Below are 21,547 nucleotides of genomic sequence, written 5' to 3' on the forward strand. Positions count from 1 at the left end.
CTGGGAGTCCTCCTACGACTCCTGGCACACTCGTGCTGCGGTTTCTGTTTCTCTGGCGGCGTCGGCCACTGCAATCGTTTCCTTACAAGAAAAAAAAAGAGAGAAAGAATATCAAATTTGCTGACAGCCGCTCTCACGCCCTTGCCTACAAACCGCACCCAGTTTCTCAATGCTGTGTAAATCGTCTTGTTTTCCCGTTTATTAACTACTTTGCGAGGCAGTGTTTCTTGCAGAATTTGAAGAGCGCTTGGAATATACCGTCACAGGACAAGTTGTGTAAAAATGTTCTCATATAGGTTAAAACGCTGGAATAAACTAACTGCGTTTGCTGTATGAAAGGCCTGTAAATACAATTAGAGTGAATTGGCCACGAATAGGGAATCATTTGATTCAGTGAAGCATAGAGTATATGGTTACAAATATTTATTGCTTTATAGGCAAATGAGGTAATAAAGAAACCGGCGAAAAAAGCGGGGACCTCGTCTAAACTACTTCGCCCAGAAGCTAGGTTCTTGCAACGCATACTACTTTTGCTTTCCTTTAATATCCTCGCAGAGTTTCTTTTTGTAAATGCGGTATTTCTTGACGCCCTTTTGGTTGCAGAAGAAGTCGTACGCAAATAAGCAGCACTGTGGAATATTGTCGATGTTTTTGTCATTCACCCAGAGCTCACATCCTGGAAGAAAAGAGATATATGCTTATTTTTCATTCTCGAATGCCAGCGTAAATCATGCGCCGTGCACCATCGCGATTTTAACGACACCTTAACATGAAGCATTGGGGAAAGGGCGTCCATCATAAGTGTCTGCGGTAGCAGTATGCTTAATTTGCAATACAAGCCGTGACACTGAGTGAAGCAAGGTAGTCATGGTCGCATGCTTGTGAGTGAAAAGGATTCGGATTAACGAACAGCGAACACTTGCGGTATGTTGTCACGCTTTTTGTTTTCTTTTTTCGCTTTGCGAAAGCAATATTCTTGCTTTCCTCAAACTGGCAGTGACAGGCGTGAGTTCTGCCGTGTTTTCTTTGCATGAGAAATCTCGTAATAAATGTCTTTAGGGGGCCTGTTTTGCTGGAGCTTGGAATACTGCGCACTTTGAAGCATGCTTCAAGAACATTATAGGCATTAAAATTTCGAATGGTGGTAAAGATGCGTTAGCTGAAGAATTATGATGGGCTTCAAGGGGACACCCAAGGACAAGTTTTGGAAGGTAGTTAGAAATGGGCTTTTAATGCGTCGTGTACCCTAATCCAAAATTGGTTTGGTTTGGTTTATGGGGTTTAACGTCCCAAAGCGACTCAGGCTATGAGAGGCGCCGTAGTGAAAAAATTGATTCCAGAATGTCCTAGCGGGTTTCCCCACTGTACACTCCCAGCGGTCTTCCCATTCTTCACTACCTTGGCCGCAAAGTTGATGATAAAGACTTACACTGGAGTAGGAACAGGCAGCGACAAAAGCCAGACAGCTTTTTTTGTTGTTTGTCATTGCTACGCACTCTAAGAGCGAAGAGTAATTAGAAACTTGCTCCAGACAGTGTGGTTCTCAAGAAGAATAGAAATGATTGAATATAAAACACGTGTGTGAACGGTAATCAACGTTCCCCGCATTAATTCTTTTGTAACATTTTTGTAAGTCGAGCTTCCATTACAGCCGCGTATAAAATACTCCGCCTCAAGTTTCTCCACTATCATGTCGCTTTGTGGGGAGGGGGGCCTTAAGCAGTAAAGATGATCCTAGATCTGATTAAAACATGGAAGTTACAAAGAATGGGGACTGCAGTGAATTCTAAGGTGCTCCACACGGGCGGCTTATTCGATGGAAGGGGCGGTATTTATACTGTCGCTGCCCGGGCGAGTTTGTACTGTCTTATATAAGGTGCCGGAGATTTCTTCCGCCATTTAAAGATTTTGCACAGTAATTACTGACGTTTCGATTCAGTTAAGTTTCCCTATTGCACATTCTCAAATTTTTTCATCCTCCACAACCTCCTTATGGTACAGCGAAACTTGTTCGGCCTAGAAGGCACACTTGCATTAAACTGGAACATCTGGCCCCAGGCCCAGAAACGAAAGAGGCGTGCTGAAGCAATAAATATTTCTGCCTACTGAAATTTGCCAATATTAAGTGCGGCATTCAAAAGTTTACACCTGTGCAAGCTAGAAACGTGCATTGCAAGAATGGGAGCTTGTCAAAGTGACTATCATCAAAACTCTAGTGCCTTTCTCTCTGGTATTGCTAGTATAATAAAAAATTATAGATCACTGCGGTGACCCGCACTGGGAGAATGCGAAAGCATTGACGCCTCCTCTGCCCTCGTCGCCTCTGTTGTTAATATTGTTCATTAATTTAGCTATTGAATTAGCGTAATTATGTTATGCTTTAATTAAAGGTGCACTGAAGAGGATTCTGAACTCGTCTTTTTGCCGCGGGAACTCGATCTACATGTTCCTAGCATTCTTAGAAATTGCGACTTATTGCCCTGTGTGGCCGATTTAGCTAATTAAATCGAATTAATGTCCGGCTCCCGCCTTTTTTTTCGAATTCTCCCCGTACGATGGGCGGAGTCTACCAACGCGTGGAGTGCCTTTCAGCCAGCTCCGTGGAGGCTTTGCTTTCGCTTCGTTTTGTTTTTTAGGTTTCCATGAATAAATAATTTCATTTGCAGATAACATAACCGCAAAATAAGCCCGCAGAAATAAAAATACGCGTGGACTATTTGCTTCTACGTACTACTACGTATTACTCCGCCGATGGCAGAGCGGCAAGCCGCCACGGGACTGGGTGAAAGGCACTCCCCGCGTCGGTCGACTCCGCCTTCCGTACGAGGGAGAATTAAAAAAAAAAGGCGGGAGCCGGACGTTAATTCGATTTAATTAGGGAAATCAGCCACACAGGACAATAAATCGCAGTTTCTAAGAATGCTCGGAACGTGTAGATTGTGTTTCCGCGGCAAGAAGACGAGTTCAGATTCCTCTTCAGTGCACCTTTAAATACCTATTTATTTAAGATTATACCGTCTTTTATCTCAATATACCTTTTCAGTTTATCAGTTTTGGCACCATGGTTGCTTTCCCGTGAACCTACTGTAATACCCGTCCAGCCTGTTGAACCGTCCGATTGATTTATCTCAATGAAATTTTTTTTCGATTAATAGTGACTCATCAAAAACATTTCCATTCATTTCAAACTATATTTTAACTCTTTTGCCTACTTTCCCACTATTTTCTCGTGTACTGTTATCTTCCCGTACACTAACTCTATTGACATCTGCGCTATATCGACGTTTCTGCGATCTTTTTCGTTCTAATTAATTCACTAATAGTCCTTTCGACATTATTCTTTTTTCCACAGCATCCTCACATCACCTTCTTTCGATTATAATAGATCGTTTGATGCTAGCTGTTATAAAAAGGTCACAACTTCTGCGGACACGTTTTGCGGGCACGTTTTTGCGACACGACCCCGCCGACATAGCCTAGAAATGCCTTCGCGTTAAAACATACAGTGCCTTGTCCGATAATCGCCCCTCTAATCATGTCTACCTTTGCGACTTTCGCAAAAGGAGCAGTCTCGAAGAAATTTCAGAATATACTTAAAAATTACTTACCCTCAGTATCCTGGGATGAAGCTGCTGGTTAAAATGACAGAAAAGATATTCAAAACTGCTGAGTGCAATTATCCGTGGTATTTGCATTTACCTAATGCTCAAGACACTCTGCGTCGTATTCTCCGCTGTTCCTTCCCGTTCTTCTTTAGTCTTCCTCGAAATAAATAGAGTACCAACAATCCTACAGTGTTTGCGCTCGTTCTAGCAGCAAAGTCTGTAAAAGCAAAGAACAAATGATACGCACCTTTGCCGTCGTTCTGATAGGTGGTGGTGGAAACTTTTATTGCCAATGATGTAAATCGTGGGGGCGAAGCCCCCTACATGGCACTTGGATGCCTCCTGAATGTGAGGAGGAGGCACCCTTACAACGCGAAGGATAGCCCCTGGAGCGCAATCCTACTGTGAGCGCTGGAGATGATCCGGCGCTGGTCTTGAGCGGACGAGCTGGTCAGAAGAGACTTCCAGTAAGACTCCGCCGCGGTTGGTGATGGGGGATGAGGGAAGGTGGGGCATGTGAGGAGGGTGTGTAAGAAGTCTCCTGGTTTGCCGCAAAGTTTGCATGATGACGGGAATTGGTCTTGGTATCGGGCATGCAGCAGTATTGGGTATGGAGCAGTTCGGGTTTGTAGTTGTCGCCAATGTGCAGCCTGCGGTATGGTGAGGGATGGAGCTGGGGGTGCGTATTCCCTTCGTTTGTCTCGGTAGTACGAGAGAATATCACGGAAGGAGAGCAGGCGCTCCGAGGCTCGTAGAGGGGGCTCGACTCCTGCCCGGAATGCGAGACCTCGGGCTAGGGAATGAGCCTCCTCGTTGTCAGGGAGGCCAGCATGTGCTGGCGTCCAGATGAGGTAGCCGTCGTTCTGATAGGGCACGCTGAAAAGGTCGCATGTCTCGCCATCGCTGAAGATGAGGGTGTCCGTGAGTGTTGTGCCATCTGTTGGTCATAAATGAAAGCCTATGAACGACTTACATCGCAGAAACTATCATGCCATTATAAATGTATAACTCTTAGGATGCACAGACGCTTCTATAGTGGACTTTTCTTCGATGCCGCAATGTTATCACTCTTTTTTGACCATCCCTGCTGCCTACAAGGTCCGGGCTCAGCTGTCTACACTTCCGCTGTTAGTGCAAAAACACTAATACCCTCACCAAAAATGGACAGGAATTTTCTCATCTTTGGATCTCGTGTAGCCGCCTAATAACAGCGACGCCACGTTAAGTAAAAAAAATAATAAAATCGATATCCTCTAGTGGAAGTCGAACCCTCGGCGGAGGGAACAGATCCGCATTGCAGCCGCTGATCTATAGGAGCTACTGCGGGAGAGCACTAGTGTATTTGCATTAGACTGCAAAACTCTCGCTCTGTGCATTGCACATTGTCTTCATCGTCCACAAATACTGCTGTGGAACTAATATTCGCGCCTCAAGCTATGTGACAGTGGTGGCAGAGAGATGTGCGTGGTCTGCTGGTGGTGGTGGTGAAAATATTTATATAGAATGGACAGGAAGAATGTTTGGATCAGCCCGTAAGGGACCGATCCTTACAAACACTAGGTGGAGGTCCCTAGTATGGGACTCCCAGTGGCAGTGGCCGCCACCCGGGCGCGCCCGACTGAGGCTTGTTGGGCCTGTAAGTCGTGGCAGCCGAGCAGGGTCGCCTCCCAGTCCTCCCGGGTTGGGTTGGGGATAGGGGGAATGGCAGGGTTTGAGGGGCAGGCCCACCCCATGTGATAAGTGTCCGAACACACCGCACTACAGTGCCGGCCGCTGCGCTAAAGGAGGGGTGAAAATGTTTTAGTGCTGCCGGGCACAGCAATGTTTTGGTGAAACGGCGGAGAAGGAGCCACTCATCCGCTTTCTTGAGGCCTTTACGTGGGTTAGGGTAAGGCGATGATTATCTTGATAATAGGTTGTACTATCTTTGAACGTAAAGACCGGATTAAAATGGTGGTCTGCGTTGGCACGGAGAAGGTCGTGACAGAAACTCGGCGCAATAAGCCTTGGCGTTGACAACACTGGTGCAGAAACGCGGCACGGGAGCATGGACCGCCTGTATACTTTAGGTAAATAAACACAGATGATGATAAAGCTCAAGAGCCGCGTAAGCGCCTATGTACTTCATCATCATCATCAGTGGCTCCCTTGGTCAGTGAAAAAATCGCGCTTTCAGATGGCCCTTGCTTTCGCACGATAATCGGTCTAAACGAGTTAAAAAAACAAACAAACTTCCAGCTGTTTACCACCATTTGTCCGATTGAACGGTCTTTCACCGACTTAATACCGCTCATGAGACTAATATGAAAGCTCAGTTCGTTAGTGAATAATAGAGATATTTTTTTCTCACTTATGCAGAAAAATGTGAGCGATGTTCTCAACATTGTCATAGTTTCTATCTGGTAATGACCATCAAAAACGTTAATTTTCTACTTCCATGGCATATTTCGGCTTCAGCAAGCCTCTCTGAAAGCAGAGAGGTAAAAAGAGTGAACTTTTGTGTTCGCACAAAGTTTAAGGGATCCAAGCCCTCATCCACCACCTCAGTTAAGCAGCTGTATGAATACTGCGTTACGGGTGACCATGAATGATTAGGCTTCTTCCCTGGTCCCGACGCCAAACATTTAATCAGTGAAATAATGGGCGAGCATTGCAAAATAAAGAAACCGTGCTGTTTTGTTTTATTCAGTAGAACGTACGTTTATTTCTTATTGCACTGTTGTTAAAGAAAGTAGATGTCGCAAAACGGAGGAAAATATTTCTTGGGACGCATGCATAAATAATATAATTACTCGTATATCAAAAGCTGTCCGCGTGTTTGCAAGACTTTACTTCTTTTTTCCGTCGAGTGTTAAATAGTTGCTTTACTGTGCGCTTTTTGCCTGCCATATGAATTACTGCTTGATTGTTGCGAAAAAATTATAAGCGGCCGCGATACGCTTTAAAAGAGACCACTCCGATAAACAGCTGCTGAACATCGCTACGTTCGCACAAAATCGCTTTTCAAGGGCTTTAACTTTATTTCCGTTCCAAGTCTTTACTCAAAGACACCGGAAGTAATATGCAAACAAATTATTATCACCTTGACAAGATACTAGATTCTTTTCTCACATAACCGTCAAGTCACACATTTACCCCACACGTCATACCAATATTTCGAAAGTTCCGCGTTCCCGAATGTCACATGGTACGCAGATGCTGGAACACACTCTCCCTGTTCTGAATTAACTGCGTGCGGACGAGATTGAATGAAAAAAATTAAAGAAAAAACTGCCACGCTTTTTTTATATAGAACACGCTGTGCTGTGTGCTTCTACATATTTGTTTCTAGTTGGATAGAATTAAATTCTGATTTATACTATATCAAGATTTGCATCGCATCATGTTAATTTTATTTAAATTGCAATGACTTGATATGTGTTTTTCATTCCATTATAATTTAAATGATAATATGTCATCCCCACTTACACTTGAACTACATTTGGGTGATACAAAATAAATTTTATTATAATCGTGCAATTTTTCTCCCGCTGGTCACCATAGCTCACTGCCATATGGGGGGGGGGGGGCGTCCGGAACGTTTAGCAAAAGAACAAGTTTTCACTTTTTATTCCGTCGTCCGTTCATTCCTTTTGAGGAATATATAACGACTTCTGCAGATTTTCTTATTCATTTAATTATTTTTAATTTATTGATTCATTATGTTATAAACTCGGAAATTTTAAATAAGGCATTATTGATGTTTTATCTATAATATGAAGCAAAAAGAACCGGGTGCCAAGTGGAGGTGTTATTAGGCTCAATTAGGTTCAATTTCCTTTGTTTTCTTGTTCCGATCTTCATTCAAGCCATTTTGTTACGCAAGCTTGCATTCCAATTGGACAAGGTTTAAAAAGCATAGTTGTTTTCTGATCCCCGATCCCTCTAAATGCCCATTTTTTGAAATACTCTCCTAAATATCAGTCTTTATGGTGTAAGCAGATGCCTTGCTAAGTGACTAGAAACATGTCATTCAGAGGCAGTACCATTGCTTCAATTCATTACTGGTGGCCTCTAGCACCCAGTCGCTAGATATTGGTTTGCCATGAAGTTAGCGTTCCTTATAATCAGTTATAATTTTTCACGTCTTTCGAAACTGCAATGATTGGAGATGAATTTATGCATCAAGAAACCTCATAAACAGTTCAGTCCATTTACAAAGAACCTGACGGGTCTTGTATGGTTCTTCTTGTATCCCAAGTTCGTAGTAAATAAAGGAACCTTACCGCATACGCGAGAGGTTTCAAATCGGCCACCATTTTCTTATAAACTAAGTTTTTTACCTTTCATTTTTTAAAGGTGAACCTAGATTGGCACTTTGCAAGCTCTGCACAGCGGTCATGTTCTCCTTGTCGAGACCCTGTTTGCTAACAATCTGCGCTAAGAACATGTTATAAATTATAACAAATCAAGGCTGAAGCGCTGACGATAACTGGCGTGGTCTGGTGACCATAATGAGATACTTGGCGGTTGGGTGGTTCTCGTACTTCAGGTAGCATTACTTTGTTAGAGCATACTTGTTAGAACGTTTAATCGTCCAATGAGAGAACCGACATTGTGCATCAACGACGGATTGGAAGATACCCGCAATCGACCGATTCTGTTGACTTTCGACATCGCCATCTGTCGGATTCCACGCCAATGCAGCTTTAAAGATAGCTTAGTGCACGCAGGGACAGAAGACATCAACCGCATTATTTGCAGTCTGCGCGCTGTATGTACGCGGTAAGAGCAGGAAATTCGGAGAGCTGACTGTACATGCGACGTTTACCACCTGCCCAGAAATGCCAGCAAGGCATTTCAATTTGTAAAATCACTCCCGTTGGTTGATCCTCGATGGCCTCACATGCGTGGAAGTGCACATTTCTGTTTCATGGAACCCGTATTTCAGTATGTGTTAATGACATGTGTCGATGTGTGTTGAAGACATGAATTTCACGTGCGTCTACTCACCGCGATGCGAGTGCCAGACAGTGTGTGTGTGTGTGCACATCAGGCATAAAATTCATTGTATTATACCACCATCAACCTTCATTCATCATCAACCTTGCCTCCCCTTCCCTTTTCCCAGTGTGGATTAGCAAGCCAGGGCAGACCTCTCCTCCTTTCCACTCATTAAAATTTCTTTCTCTCGCTCTTTTCAGTGTAGCTTTGCTTTTGATGATGCTTTTCGTACCTTAGACGCTTTGCCTTATCGGTACAGAGGCAACAATTTGCTTGCAAATCCTCGGAGCGAGCTTGCCCGGAGGTTATATACGCTTTCAATGGCTAGCTTTCTTTGCTGTTTTTTGGGAACTATGTTCTTTCCGGGGTGGTTTTACGAGGTATGGAATGTTCTATTCGATTTCCGCTCTTACTGGAAGCGCGAGATGACGGGAATTACCTCAACAAGTAAGCACTCACAAGGAGCTCGAGCATCATTTCAAGCCCACATAAAATAATTTACTTTTATGGTTTACCTTTTCGTATATGCTGTTATGTACAGTACATGCACGCACCATGCTATCCTGAGGAGCAAGACTGTAGTATGCATAAAAAATAAATAAACTTTCCAACTCCTTCTCGGTCACTATAAACAAATGGTGCCGCCAAAATTCATTCTTGTGAGGTGCATTTCCACGGTCCCAGTAAAAAATTTGTTCGTAATAACCGCGTGTTCGTTATACCTGCGGCCGTTATAAGAGGGCTCGAAAGTACTTTGTCTTAGGTGTCCGTTTTATACGTCCCTTTCTGAGAAAACTACTAAAACACTAGTTTTTTTTAAGCGTATTTAAATCACAACACTGTACAAAAAGGAGAATTGTAAGTTGTTCTACAATGTACATTTCTCCGCCAATTATAAGATATGAAGCGTCTTTTTGTTTTGCTTTCCACAGATTCATGCTTTGCGTACCCTTATTGAACCTAGCAGCTCCGAAGATTGTTTAGTGATCGCAGTGCGATCTTGAAATTCAGATAGTAGATTCAGAGAAACACTTACTCTCCAGTGTATACTGAAAGGCATTTTCTTTCTTCATGTAATTGTAGCTGAAAACTGCCTTGACTTCTTCTTTCAGTGTGTACCTGAAATGAGCAGAAATTTTTTTAAGGTTAACCAGCTAAATATACTAAGTGCGGATTTGAAACTGTTGAGCTTAAAACAAAAAAAGCCAAGATATGCCAATCAATCGTTATATACGCAGCCTTCGGCTGTTTTCGTCATGTTTTGTATTCTTTAGCTTTCCCTCATTCTTTCAGCCTTATGTTGTTTTCGCCTTTTGGTTTTTTGGTCTAACCAATGACACTTAAGTGAGCAATTTCACGTGGTGGCGGCTGAAGCGAAAGTCCCATTAAATAAATCTCAATATCTTGTTAGCTAATAGTATAACGTTCTTGACGTGCGCTACCCTTTTAAGGAGCTACTTGATATCATGCAATAGCATTTGAAACAAATATACCGACTCTATAGACTCAGCGATTTTGTACTGATGCATAGGTGTCACTTTTGTGACGAAAACTAATGCGGCCCACGCAGTGGTCAGTAAACGTTACAATATAGCAGCATGCACGCTGCGGTGCGTCTATTATATATCCGGTGTTTCAACGAACCCGCGCACCAATTTTCCAAAATCATTATTTGGTTTAGCTAAACTTAAGCGTTTTGCGGTATTGTACTACCAGTGCTGGAAGAGGTGAGGAAACACGAATCATGTAATCAGGTTAAGTGTTGAACTAAATTCTAATACAGAGTTAACCTTCAACTGACGCATGTGGGAGCCTGAATACTTTTACGTAATTTTTGTGGCGGTTAATAATAGCCATCTATTTTTGTATTCGTTTCGAAAACATGATAGCCCTCGCCACCGGGGCTTCCGAAATTTGGTCTCTTTCTTGTGCCATCCGAAAAGGGCATTCCTGCAGAAAACCTAGAGCGACGCCCATAAGACTGCGTCACTTCCGGTCGCACAAGCTACACGACACTCTCGGCCCCACCCGCGATGGAGGAGTCAAGTGGCGAGGAGTGGAGAGCGCAGGAGCTCGAGCTGCGCAGAGATTGCCACGTGATTGTCACAGAGCACTGTGATGGGATTTGTTGGACGGTGGCCCCGGTATACACGCTTTCGACCTTCTATATCTGACTTTCCTATTATTTATGGCGGGCTACAAAGTACTATAATTGTAAACAGGTGCTAATAGGTTGAGGTTGGAAGGTAAAATATTAAATTTGTTATTTAAAATAATATATATCTCTATTTAAAAAAAAAACAAGATGAAACTTTTGTGCATAGCTTCGTTGAAACAATAAAAGATAGGACGGCGCGGATACGACAAAACATGGGACACAGAAATGTAAAACAACCCCAGAAACGCGATGTACTGTCTCCTCTCCTGCCTTCTTCGCGTAGTTTAACCTTTACTGAAATGAACCAACTAGCTCGCAAGACCCTTCTACTTCATCAGCCTCACTGCGCCCACTGCAGAGAAAAGGTCTGAACCATGTCTACCACCCCCGAAAAATTCGTAATCTCTGCCGACAACCTGATTTCCTGCCGCCCCCTCTACGCTAAAATTCTCTTGAAAACGACGCCGTTACCCTTAAAGGTGCACTGAAGAGGAATCTGAACTTGTCTTTTTTGCCGCGGGAACTCAATCTACACGTTCCGAGCTTTCTTAGAAACTTCGATTTATTGCCCTGTGTGGCCGATTTCCCTAATTAAATCGAATTAACTTCCGGCTCCTGCCTTTTTTTTAATTCTCCCTCGTACGATGGGCGGAGTCGACCAACTCGTGGAGCGCCTTTCACCCAGTCCCGTGGCGGCTTGCCGCTCTGCCATCGGCGGAGTAATGCGTAGTAGTCCGTAGTAGCAAATAGTCCGCGCGTGTTTTTATTTCTTCGGGCTTATTTTGCGACTATATTATCTGCGAATGAAACTATTTATTCATGGAAACCTAAACAACAAAATAAAGCGAAAGCAAAGTCTCCACGGGACTGGGTGAAAGGCGCTCCACGCGTTGGTCGACTCCGCCCACCGTACGAGGGAGAATTCAAAAAACAAAAGGCGGGAGCCGGACGTTAATTCAATTTAATTGGGGAAATCGGCCACACAGTGCAATAAGCCACTGCTTCTAAGAATGCTAGGAACGCGTAGATCGAGTTCCCGCGGCAAAAAGACAAGTTCAGAATCCTCTTCAGTGCACCTTTAAGGACTAGTGGTTATCTTGCCTTCGCATCACATTCCTTGGCCAAGCTCAATTCTCCCCGTTTATTTCGACTAGGATGTCCTGAACACGCGTTGTTTCTCTCACCAACTGTGTCCACTTCCAGTCTTTTAACGTTACGCCTATCATTTTTGTCGATAGCTCGCAGCGTTTTCCTTATCTTAAGCTGCACACTTTTCGTTAGATTCCACGTTTCTGCCCCTTACCTGAGTACCGGTAGGGTAAAGCTGTTGCATACTTATTTTAGAGATAATGGTAAACTGCTATTCAAGATCTGACAGAACCTCCCATACGCGGCCCACCCCATTCTTACTCTTCTTGCAATTTCCCTCTCACGGTCCGAAACAGCGGGCACTTTTATGTCATCATCGCATCACGGATTACGCAGGTGGCCTCCACTAGCTCCTACCCTCAACTGTTCCCTACCCAGGCATCGGAACACCTGTTGTACATAGGCGGAGAATAACATTGGGTAGATCGTATCTGGCTGCCTGACAACCTTCTTTATTGGAATTTTATTGCTGACTTTATACAAGACAATGGCAGCTGTGCAGTCTTTACAGATACCTACCACTATTTTTCCAGGCTCTTCTACACCCTGATTCTGCAAAGCGTGCATGACAGCTTAGGTTTCACCTGCGTAAAATTCTTTCTCGTAATAAACGAGAACTATATGTAGAGGTTGGTTACATTCTCCGCATTTGTCTCTCACCTGATGGTAAACGTAGATATTGTGCAATGTCGAGCGTTTTTCACGAAAGCCAAATTGAACAAACGCGACAACTTGCAAGCTGCAGAAAAAATGACCTCAACGCCTTGCACAAGATCGCGTTTGTGCAATTTGGCGAGAAAAGATAAGCAAAAGAAGGTTGTGTTAGGCATTAACCACAGGCATAAGTTCGTACAGTGTATACATGCAATATAATTTATAAGATTCCCCTGAGTTGTGGTACGGTGTACTACGGGCAAAGTTGCCGCTGCGTCAACATTGGATTATTAGAGCATGCCAATTCCTTAGATGATTCAAGGGGGCAGCATCTGCCTAAGCACTGTAACACTTGCAAGCATGATGACAAATATTTTAATCCGCTTTTCGACAGGACTAAGGTTATCGGACACTCGAGGGATAAGAAAGAACGGGAAATTATCGAAGCCTTAGAAATCGCGAGATTAGGGCCTGCAAATGTGTTAGCGATGCTTCAGTACACCTGTACCGCAAGGAGTTGGAGTTCCTTGATTTCACGAGATGAGTGTGGTATTTGTTTTTGTGGTTGGTGTGCATGCGCTTTGCTGTTGAAGGAAAGAGCAGTTCGTGGAATAAATCAGTTGTCTGTCTGCGTTTGTCCCATGTGGTTCTCTTTCTCTTCTCCCTTCCTTTTTGCGCAGTTATTAGTTTTCATGAAGCACTCCTTGTTCACCATGATATTGTTTACTAGAATGGGTTCATTCACTATGCCTTTAACAAAAGTTCTTAATTCTGCCTGCAACGTCAACAACATGGCGCAGAATATCATTTACCAAGAGAAGAGGGCACTGCGAGTTCATCATTTGCATGATTGCAATGCTAAACATAAGAGCTATTAGGAACCAACTGCGGGAAAGAAACGCGCTTTGCTCTGCAAGCTCTACGCTTCGAATATTCATTATGCCCCCAAACGCAGTGATGCTTTCAAGACACTATTAATGTGAGTGAGCGGATTTCCGGCTGTGTATTATTCGTTATGAATACAGGGAAACAATTTATAGCCGGGAGAACTGCATGTCAAGCGGCACCATTTTGTAAGGATCACCAGCGTTTATTCTGCATTGGAGAGAAGAAAGATCCGGCAAATTTCTATGCATTTTTAAAACTACTTGCAACTGGCAGTAACTTTTTTCTTAAATGGCCATCATTGTTTTTGATTCATACATACAAATATTTGCGTGTTGGATTTATTGCATTTTGCGGTTGAAGTATACCAAACTTCTGCTTGGCCATTGCGGATGAAGAAAACAGGGTTGATTTCTTCTCCCGTTTGTAGTACACGCTTAACGCCCAACTTTTCTCGATAAAACCTTGAAACTTAAAGCCAAATTCTGACTGAAAAAGGCAAAGAGAGTCCACTAAAGGGCAACGTCTTCTACACAATCTTTGTCTATCAGTTGTTGATCTAGACGAAAGGCCATTCCTAGGTTATTCGGCAAGAATAGACGAAGCAGTTGCTTATTCTAAAGTGCTATCAGGCTTCCACAATTTTATGTTTCCCTTCCTATGAACGCCACTACCCCGAGTAGTTTTGTATGACCTGGAAGAAACTATTGCAAATATTTCGAAAGCCTACAATGAACTGTTTGGTTCTAAACCACTTGGTGGTTAGGTGAACATCGATATTCTCGATGGTCCTTGTTTTAAGCCTGAGAAGGTAGTTTCGCTTCTGAAGCGCCAGATATCTTTCCTTAGTTATCCCAGGTGAAGGAGGCGTTGAAATGGCGCGAAGAACAGATGTGTATGTGATACGTGGTGGCAGTTCTGCTGGGAGACAAGCTGCGCACGCACAAGTGCCCTAAAAAGCCGCTGTTCATTCAACGGTGCCATGATAAGGCTAGGTAGAAGCCGCCGCTATGATGACAGAATGGATACGGACGGATTAGACCATCGGGTGAGTGGGGAGGTCAAGGGTAGAGCAGAATATGAGCGTTGAGTTCGGCAATCCGCACATACGCGACACAACAAAACTTTCTGTTCTTGCGCGGATTGAATGAGAATAAACGTGCTATGCGCTTTGCCATACTATCAGTCAAGGAAAATTATTCGCTACTCCGTGCTTACGAATATCTGTGGATGAAATAGATTTATTATATTCCTTCCCTAATAAGAATAAGACCAAGTTTCCATCGTGCATGCTGTCATTTGCATTTGTCCTTATTCGTTCAATGGGGTGGTTTAAAGGACTCCTTCACACGGGCTCACGGAAATTGTTCCGCCTTGTTTCCTTGCTTCTTTCCGTCTCAGCGGCATCAGTCATGTAAATTGAGTCATTATTCCATATTTACTCGTTGCTGCTACATTCTTTTTTTACCGCGTTTCTCAACATGACAGTCTTCAGCACTTCTACTTCCTTATGCGCTAATGGTTTTCTATCGAGAAGGCACTGAAATGAGAATTCTAATCTTCAATATCTACGATTTGTCTTTTAGGAAATCAGCAATCGATTCCCACCACATGCTCTCGTGCTGATTTAGCCACGCATTTCCTGCACATGGCTGACAGTTGTGCGATGCCCTACCGAGAATCTGAACAGCCTTGACTCCGTTAAGATACAACCTTGTCATCATTGATTTGCACTGGAATTACAGTGAAGAAAAATTAGCGGACAATCTTCAAACAAGAGCACTAAAACCCAGTCGCGGAAAGTGAAAATTGCACGCACGACTAACTCATTCTATAGTGCAAAAGGCATCTAAAACATGTAATCACACTTGCAGGGAGACGAATATTAGGCTTTTTGTTACTTAATGCGAGTGATAACAATAAACGGTGTCATGTGAGCCTTGCTTGAAATAAAACTTTTAACCGAATCAACTGCAATCATCTCATCCACTACGAGCACTATGTTGCCCTCTAGTCCATCATCAAAATGTATTTGGTGCGCATATTTGCCACTGGTACTTTTCTTTTATTCGAAGCTACCGTTGATCTCCATCCTTACCTTTTTGTACTGCATGAATAATGTCATCGCCAGGTTTCTTTTTGTATTGGTGATTTGAACACAATTACATTCTGAAATCAGGCCCTTTTAGAAAAAGCGCTTCTACACTTGATCATTGAGCCATATTGACTAACCCCCATTGCAATATTATGCGGAATCAGTTATATGGCCCGCTCACATTCTCTATTTCGTTTACGTCAGGTTGAGGCAAAGGGCAGATTTGCGCAAAAAAGACACCCCATTGAAATGAGTGGGTTGTGAATGCTTTTGTACTTACACAGTCGTTGGACTGGACGAATTCTTGAACGTGAACTCTGAAGTAACAGTCTTCGTCCCTTCCTGGCGCTCGGTTTCTTCTCTCAAACAAGTAAAATCTTTTCCCCACGAAGCATGGTCATCGTTGAACGTGGAGAATGCGAGCCAATAATATGTGGATTCACTTTGGTTCAAGCTCTGAAATTAAATTTCAACATTCGTCATTCTTGCAACCGTAAAATTTCCTCCGATGGGTTACACACTCCTGAACATATGTGCACTGTAAGTTTAAGTGCCCACCGCAACACTTTTTTTCATTACTTTTCGTATGTCGCTCCCTATGTCACAAAGATAATGAAAAAATCAATTGTTACTGGGTATAAGATAAGAAAGAGAAAAAATGGCTTTTCTGCCACGCACTTTCTAGGCAAAAGAAATGTTCTCTTATTGTGATACCTGAACTTTTATCGTATTTTCATAAATGTTCATTGGGATCAACTACATCGACTTTCACATCTATCCACGTTGTGACGTAACGGAAAGAAACAGGCTTAAGAAATTGGAGAACCCGCACTTACCCGCCCTAGACAGCACAAGTGTAGGCTGTCATAGTGCATTACGCGACAAAGGGAACTCGTGAAATGAGAATTAACGTGAAATAACGGCTTTACTTCTCTACATATTTTTCAAAAAAGACGACAATTGATACAAAAATTGCAATTGTTGAAAAGACTGCTCTATTCCCCTCCTAAAAGCCCTGTACTCCCACTTAAGGGCATCTGACGACCAAGAAGCTGCAACGTTGCGGAGGCCACACTACTTTCTGCGCCCGTCAGGTAATATTCATTAAGTTCTAGAAAATATGTACGCAAGCATTTTTGTACAAGTTGCCTAAAAATAGCCGCGAACTCTGTTTACGGTTACAGATTCACCCGTCTCCAAATTTATACACGTCACAGTAGTTTGATTGCTCTAGGCTTATACACGGTGTGTCACCTAAGGTTTTATACAATTTTTGAAAATAGGCCTCTTGAGTGAGAAAAGCGCTTTTTCCGGATGAGCATTCTCAGTGCTATAGTACATCACAATACCACTAAGATGAACTGACTGGCAGGTTGGTTAACTAACACCATCTGTCGGGCTAGTTGGTTGCCATCCATATGTATCAGCAGCGCGAACACAACACAGGAAGAAGAAGGAGAAGAAGGTAAATAGCGCTGAGCACATTTCTCACTCAAGAGGCCTATTTTCAGCGCTCTTTACTTTCTTCTCCTTCTTCTTCCCGTGTTGTGTTCGCGCTGCTGATACATATGGTTAACTAATATAGAATAGTTTACTCCTTAAGTATTACCATTAGGCTCCTTAAATATTAAAAGGCGTAAGTAATATCAATGTTAGTTTTTAGAATTTCGGACACGCGGTTACCCTCGCTGCTGTGGCCCAGCAAATTTGACTACATTGCTCCAGAACATATGCGCTTCCGAAAAGCTTCCAGGCGAAGACACCTCTCCAGTGCATATAACTCGTCGAAATATTGAAAATCTGTTTACTTATGATGAACTGCACGCCACCAGTAATTAAGAGAGCTAACAGTAATAGTCAAAAGTTGCCTATTCAATACTAGGTCACCAGCCTGCTAGTTAGCCCGACTTGGCTGCATTCCAACGTGCCACGCAGTGGAGAATGCTACGCTGAAAAAAAAGGGCTCTTGTAACTCAGAAATCTACTTAAAAATTTTTAAAGCCTTAGGTGAAACACAGTGTATATTATGAAAGCTGTATTTAATGATCTCTTATGTGTTTAGAACAAAGTGAGTGAGTAATCTTTTGTTTGACTTTCACTTAAGAATCGGAAGGCGACGAATGAGATGGTTTGCTCTTCATACTAACTTAGTATGGTGGCCTAGGATGCATTTGTCACTACCATTTATTCATCTTCGAAGCCCTCCGGGCATTTATGTTTTACTAATTCGATGTGCTACCTGTCTGATTGGGAAAAAAATTAGAGATAATATCCACCACTTACTGCCGGGCTCAAAAGAATTATTTAGAATGGGCAGTCAAAAAATACAAATAATATTGCTCAGCCTGCACCACTAACGAATGTCATTATTTATCAAATAGGAGTAAGAAAGCTACCGCCAGCGTATCAAATCAGAATAAAGTCAGAGATAATGGCACAATTTTTAAAATCAAAAGCATTCGTAACTGCTTCGCACTATTATTTCGGCATTACAACAGTTCAACAACATACCTTCCAAGCGTCTTGGTAAATGCCCAGAGTTGCCAAGGACGTTCTGGCGCCTCACTGCCACGACCCGGCGCTGCAGCGCATAAGGATGACCCTAGAACAGCGAAAAGAACAGCAAGCTCCATCATGAAGTTCGTATGCGCCTCTAAACCTACTGCCCCACTATGGCACGGTTCTCGTCTATAAGCCTTATATACCTTTACCGTTGCCAGCAAAATAGCGTGACGGCATCGAGAAGGTTCATTCTTGAAGAACTTCTGGCATTGTTCCGACGAAACAGCACGACATCGGTACGGCGGAAATATTCTAATCATTTTTCTCACAGCGCCTTTTTTGTTATTTTTATTATTGAAAGAAAATGGCGCCATAACTGAGACAGCTCAAAAAAGAGCGACACGTGCGCACAATATCAGCGGTTCACACTGCAGAAAAGATGTGTGTTAGGAACACTAAACTCAGGCAAATGATAGATGGCATTATCGCTCCGAATGCACCCAGCAAGAGGACATATAATAGGCATATTTATGACATCAAACTCAGGCACGAGGCACACAGCATGATCTCTAATAAGGGAGTAATTACTCATTGGCATCCACCCGAGCGCAGCCATACGGCTACAAAGGAAAGCTATAGAGCTTTCTCAGAAACTTCGTAGTTAAAGAAAAACTCGTCCTGGTCCGGGGCTCGAACCTGGGACAAGGACGAATTTTTCTTTAACTACGAAGTTTCAGAGAAAGCTGTATAGCTTTTCTTTGTAGCCGCATGGCTACGCATGTGTGGACGTCAGTGAGTATTTACTCCTTTATTAGAAATCTACTCCACCATGGGGAATTCCCCTAAACATTTGACCAGTATGATCCATCCAGACACAGCCAGTAGCACGAAAGCCTGAAAACCCGCTAATAACCCTTCTAATCCGTAGCGTATAAAGAACTGCTACCGTTGACTTAAAAAGTAAGCAAAAGATAAATCTTAGCAAGCTATGTGTCAAGCATTCATTGCAAAAGCTCTGAAAACGATGCAAGAAAAAACTATAGAGAATGTTTACTACATTCAAATCGGTGCGAAAACCGGAATTTGTGCTGCGTGGGAGACGACGGTGAGCACGCACTGCCGCGGGACGAAGCAGATGGAAGTTGATGAAGACGACGCTCTCCAAAGCACAGCGCGAGAGTTTAGTGCAATTTAGCAAGAGACGTGTTGGCTAGTTAATTGGATTACGCAGCCTGTGGAAACCACGCAGGATGGACCGACGTTTGAATCTCTTGTTTCTGCCAAAGATCATGCATGTAGAATGAATGTACACCTAAAAGAATTCAATGCCCACACCGAGTGTGAACCGGAGTGCTAATCACTCTAGTGCTGAGTTGTTCATTGCGTTCTTTGTAGTTCTTTTTTGCTTAGATACGTCGTGTTATCATGTATTCGATATGTGCTCCAAATTGACTCTTTTCTCGTGCTTGTGTGTTGATGTGCCACTGTTTGTAGATAGCTCATGTACACAAAATATCGCATCATTGTAATAAATACCATGTGGAAAGGAAAAAAAGCGGCGATAGCCTAATGCTTTCACTTAGCGGCACTTAAGAAAGAGCTGTTCGCGTAGCTGTGGGTTCGACTCCTAGCCATGAATATTGATTCAATTTCTTTGTTTCTTTTGCATGGTTTGACCTCTGACTAAGCTGAAGGTCAAACGTACGAGGCCCGCGATTGAAGCCCTAGGTGCCGTAGTGGAGCTTTCGCTTCAAAAGCAGTTAAAAGGCACAAAAAACAAAACTAAGCTCCTCATAACAGCGAAGCCGTCGGCGAAAACGGCTGTAGCAGCAACCAACACCCGTCTTCTCATCTCATTCCCCAGAAGAGGTGTCTTATTTTATATCACGGCGAAGTAAATTCGGAGCATGATATGAAAAAGCATGTGATGATCCTATCTTAATTTTTACTTCTCATATCTTAATTTATTTAACAAAATAAAGGTTTGGTTTGGTTTGGTTTATGGGGTTTAACGTCCCAAAGCGACTAAGGCTATAAGAGACGCCGTAGTGGAGGGCACTAGAATTTTCGACCACCTGGGGTTCTTTAACGTGCACTGACAGCGCACAGTACACGGGCCTCTATAATTTCTCCTCCAAAGAAATTCAACCGCCGCGGCCGGGATCGAACCCGCGTTTTTCGGGTCAGCAGCCGAGCACCATAACCACTGAGCCAGCGCGGCGGCTTTAAAGAATAAAGCTAATTAGTTTTATGAGTATTGTTTCTTTCTTACCGTAGTGTGCTGCATATCTACACAAAGCGTGCTTCATACAAGCAAACACACAACAGCTAAATGCTTTTAATGGCAACTATAAGTACTATCGCACAGGAAAATATGCTCACGGTGGCCTCTAGAGTTAAAAAAACCTCTAAAACTGCTTCCTGCGCAAAGCGCACAGGTCAGTTTGATAGTTTCTTTTAAATCCAGGACTTCTAACTCGCGGTTTTTTGAAGTGAAGGTATGTTTGTGCGTAACTGCTGCGCAGAGCGCCCATCGACGAAAAAGAAGGCACCGGGAGCTTGCAGCAGGCCCGCTGCCAAACAGCACGGAAACCGACTGTGTAAAGGCTTGTTTTCCATCTTGCTCTCAAAATATTTTCTTTCCCAGATTTCTATTTGCTTCTTCGGGACTTCGATCATGTGCTTTCACAACACTACAGTTATTCAGCTCCTGTGCAAGATTTTAGTAAACGCATCTCGCAGCTAGTCCGGGAAGTAGCCATCGTTTGCATATTTCACACTAGCCGCAGCCACAATCAATGTCCAGCAGTTCGAATGATACCCACATACACTTTTTTACAGTGAGTGGTTTTGTTACTGTAGAATTTAGGCTGGAAATGACAACCTCACCCTTCATCGTGATAGGCGAAACTAGCAGCGTGATGGTTTGGAGAACTTGATGCGACCTGCTTTCCGAGGAATGGCGCGGCACGGAAAGACGTGAACGAAAGGAACAAAACACACAGACAAGCGCGAACTTTCACCTGTATTGCATGGCTGCCGATGCGTTGAAGTTGTACATGGCAAAACACCCGTTGAAAACTCCAAAAGGAAACAAACTGTTGTTTCCCTTTGTAAATTGCGAGGGGCAAGTTGCCATGTATAATTTCGCCGCATCGACAGCCAGGCATTAAACCTGAAGGTTTTGTGCGTGTTTTATTTCTGCCATCCACATCTTCCCGGCGGATGCCCCTGTAAGTGTTGCCAGCGTGGTATACCCCCGAGTGTTATTGTTCGCGTGCACAGGTGTGCCTTGAGCAAGGGGAGAGGTCTGGGCCCAGTCTTCGGAACAGACTAGCGTAGGAATGAGTAGGAACACAGTTAAAAGCTTTTTAAGGCTATGAATAAGTCAGCGCGCTGCGCGGCGCGACAAATCGCCAACCTTGGTATTTGCTGCTGACGTCTTCTTGAAATGAGCTATGGGTGGGTCCAAGTTTTAACAGGGCATAAAACTTTATGCGCATAGAATACACCTGA

At 43.3% G+C, this 21,547-nt stretch overlaps 1 pseudogene; it reads right to left on the reverse strand.

Moving 5' to 3' along the window:
* Nucleotides 1–524: 524 nt before the first annotated feature.
* On the reverse strand, nucleotides 525–18,162 carry LOC149328548 (male-specific histamine-binding salivary protein-like; annotated as a pseudogene).
* Between the last annotated feature and the right edge of the window lie 3,385 nt (nucleotides 18,163–21,547).

The sequence above is a fragment of the Amblyomma mixtum genome, chromosome 9, assembly GCF_055824585.1.
Source record: "Amblyomma mixtum isolate Tamu chromosome 9, ASM5582458v1, whole genome shotgun sequence".
NCBI lineage: Eukaryota > Metazoa > Arthropoda > Arachnida > Ixodida > Ixodidae > Amblyomma > Amblyomma mixtum.